Below are 3,901 nucleotides of genomic sequence, written 5' to 3' on the forward strand. Positions count from 1 at the left end.
GTACCTTATAGGGGCCCATCCATCGCTGTTGGAGCTTGCCAGGAAACTTGCCAAAGTGTGAATCATAGGCTAGGACCAAATCACCTTCTTGGAACTCCTTGTGCTTGATGAAGCTATCATGGTAAGCCTTGCGTCGAGCTTGCGTGGCCTCCATGCACTGTAGAGCCATCCTACGAATTTCGTCCAAACATTCCAGGTGCAGGAGACGGCGTTGCAGTGAATCATCGTCCCCCAAACACTCTTTGATAACCACTCTCAAAGAGGGTAATTCCAGTTCAACAGGAAAAACAACTTCTGTTTCATACACCAGTTGGAAGGGTGTCTGTCCGATTGCGGCTTTATGGGAGGTTCTGTACGCCCAGAGGGCCTCTGTAAGTCGATCGTCCCAATCATGACGATGTGCGGCAATCGTTCTTGTCAGAATCGAGCAGAGGATGCGATTGGTGACTTCGACTTGGCCGTTGGCTCTGGGGTAATAAGGAGTGGACTTGCGATGGCGGATCTTATACAACTCTGTCAACTCTTCCATGACTTTATTAAGGAAATGAGTGCCTCTATCACTTACCACCTCTAAGGGACTGCCAAAACGGGTGATGATATTCTCGTACATGAACAGGGTCACGCTGTTACCATCATCCCGCTTCAGGGCTTTAGCTTCACACCACTTTGTAACATAATCTGTACATACGAGGATGTATCGGTTCTGTTTCCTTCTGGTAGGAGGATCGATTGGACCGACGAAGTCGATGCCCCACTTCTCAAACGGCTTCAACGGAAGGATAGGTGGCAATGGCATGGCACTTGTCTTGGTGGGTTTCCCCATTCTTTGACAGGCATCACATCTTTTACAGTAATCATAGGAATCTTTGTGAATGGTAGGCCACCAATATCCTGCTAGCAGAGCCTTCCTGGCTGTAGCTTCTCCTGCAAAGTGACCTCCACATGGCTTGTCATGGCAAGCCTTCAGAACAATCCCAATCTCATCTCCTGCAACACATCTTCTGAGCACTTCATCTTTGCATTTCTTGTACAGTGCACTGCCTAGCAGGGTGTAGGGGGCTAATTCTAGCATAAGCTTCTTCTTTTCCCGACTAGAAGTACCAGGAGGGTACTGTTGGGTTGCCAGTAGATTGGCAATGTCTGCATACCAGGGAGTTACAGTTTCTACCAAGAATAGGGAAGCATCAGGGAGGTCTGGATCATCCTGCTTGGAGCCCCGAGAGGAACACCAAGGAAAAGGGAATTCTCTTGCAAGAAAATCTATCTTGTAACATCAACAAGCTTATTTATCATGTTTCATATGATCACAATGAAGAAAAGAACACCAGGCACAACAAATCTTCATGCAGCATCATGTAAATCTCCCACGGTTTTTAATAGAATCAACCATATTCTTCAACATCTTCACAAAATCCATCAATAGAACAAAGAAATCAAAGAATACACCATCTTTGAATGGAAATACATCACATAGTATTCATCTTCAATATCTTCATAGTCTTCTCTCTCAATCTCTCATATACAATCACTCTGTTTCAATAGAATTGGCTATCTCTGACTCTCTCTCTCTCACTCCATCAATAATACATCATATCCTCACTACAATCTCTCAAAATTACTCTCAATAATCACTCTTAGGTCGTGGATACCCCTCCCAAGAGGTATGTCTGATATGAAAGGTCACCAGAGCCACTACAGTGTCTCTTCACAGCTCACTACTGTCACTTCACTCTAGTCTTCTCTTGAGTCTTCAGCAGCTACTTCTTCCACTTCTTCCAGCTCTTTTGCACTTGTATTCACCTCTTTCCAAGGTTAGAAAACTTTCCTCAAAGTCACACATACATTCCACAGAACACTTACAGAACAGTCTACAGAACAGTACCAGAACAGAGACAGTACAGAAACATAACAGAAACAGAAGCTCTACAGAAGACCTACAGAAGGTTACAGAAGGTCATCAAAACCACATAACTCACTCTCAAACCATTTCAAACTCTCACAAAACATTCAATAAGCTTTCACAATATCTCATTCTTCATCAATCAATACTCCATCCCTCCTTATAGAAGACAATCAGAACAAAACAGACCAAAACAGAACAAAACAGAAGGTATACAGAACCATTCAGAACCTATCAGAACATCACAAAACCATCAACAAACATCATGAACTTTCAAAACACAATCAATATCATCCAAAACACTCTCAAACCACTCCAAATCAATCAATCATTCCATAAAATCAACCATTCAGCTCTCAAAAACAACAAAAATCAGCCAAAAAAACAAGTCATTTCAACACTCAACATATCCCCACACTTAATAAGGAAGCGTCCTCGCGACCCAGGAAAAAGGGAATACAAGTTCATTTAAAAGCTCAACTTTGATCTTCAATATCTTTTCAAAAAGAATCCATCCACCACGACCCCAACTTATAACCTGTTTCTGATATAAAAATACAAAGAAAGGAAAACTATTTTAACATTAACACCTCTTATCAACTAAAAATCACCACAATTTTGTAAAGGATATAAGAGTTTGCTTCTTCTTCATCATCTTCATCTTCTTCAACTCTCCAACCACGAACCCAACTCTACAAATCTCCAAAACATAGCTCGTACACAAAATCCAATAGGAAACCACCACGTTCGTTTGACATACATGAACTCACAACACTAATACACTAATACACAACCATCTGAATGACTTCTTCAAAAAGAAGAGTTTGATATTAAAAAGCTTGCACCATACATTGGAAAGGTATCAATGAAGATGATCCCTCTTAAAAGATTGATGTTGTCTGAATCGATCCATAGATAAGGATTCATCTACAAAGTTTTTAGGAGGATTTTGAAAAAATTGGAGACAACACATCCTTTCCAATAGGACCAGGTATCTGCTAGGCAAACAGAGGGCATGAAAATACAGTATCTCCAACTGTTGAGAATCAATGCTAACATTGACATTCATGCACAACTTTGGAATAGGCTTTGAATCAGTATGAGAGTGCCTATGCATATACGCCAGGTACCAAGCAAAGTGAGCAGTTAATCTCACTGAGGGATCTGCAGACTGTGAATATTGTTGGGCAAAATGAACATAGTTTTGATAAGCTTGACTTGAAGCTGTCCATTCCCCTAGAATTACTGGCCAATTAATCTGCGGTCCTGTAAGGCAATCATCCGAACTCCATCCCCTTCTTCTGGAAATCTGAGTATCAAAACCGTCACAGTCACTAACCAACTGAGGTGGTTGAGATATGGAAGTGTTAGGAGAGGGTAATGGAATAAGGGAAAGTGGATGTAGGGAAGGATAGGAAAAATCATAAAAGGAAGAAAAGGTTAAAGAAGGAGTGGCAGAAATTTGTAAGGAATCACTAAGGAACGGTGTTAATTGATAAATAGGAAATGTGGAGGGTACATTAATGAGGGGTGAAGGACAGGGTGGAGAAGGGGAAAATACCCTATCCTCAATAAAGGAACAGTAAGTGAAAATAGGAATTTGAGGGAAATTAGAAGGTTGGAAAAGAAGTGGTAAAATTATCGTGGAATGAGTTTGACAAAGAGAAAAATATATAGCATAGCGGTGAGCCAATTGTTGGTAATAAAGGAGGGTAGGAACAGAAGGTCCCAAGAGAGATCGTCTATGATAGGCATCAAAGAAAGTAGCATCAAATGGATTATGTTTGGAAAGATAGGTTAAGAGATCCATCCTCAGTTGGTTAGTACTCTGGTTAAAGGTAGGAGCTGTGTTTTGTCTTTGATTGAGGACCACCAAATCAATCATAGGATGCCACGAATTATCCTGACAATCAGCCACTTTGGAGGAATAACTCTGGAACATATCAGCTATGCGCAACTCCAAATGATTGACATATAGAACAGCCTGTAAGACCATATCCC

General features: G+C 41.1%; 1 non-coding gene across 1 annotated transcript; it reads right to left on the minus strand.

Annotated features, from left to right (window-relative positions):
• Window positions 1-2,359: 2,359 nt before the first annotated feature.
• Window positions 2,360-2,427, minus strand: LOC148037955 (small nucleolar RNA SNORD36). Its single transcript, XR_015690806.1, has one exon. It is a non-coding gene; the product is annotated as a small nucleolar RNA SNORD36 (small nucleolar RNA).
• Between the last annotated feature and the right edge of the window lie 1,474 nt (window positions 2,428-3,901).

The sequence above is a fragment of the Lygodium microphyllum genome, chromosome 4 (genome assembly GCF_053477565.2).
Source record: "Lygodium microphyllum isolate KBCC chromosome 4, Lygodium_microphyllum_v1.1.10, whole genome shotgun sequence".
NCBI lineage: Eukaryota > Viridiplantae > Streptophyta > Polypodiopsida > Schizaeales > Lygodiaceae > Lygodium > Lygodium microphyllum.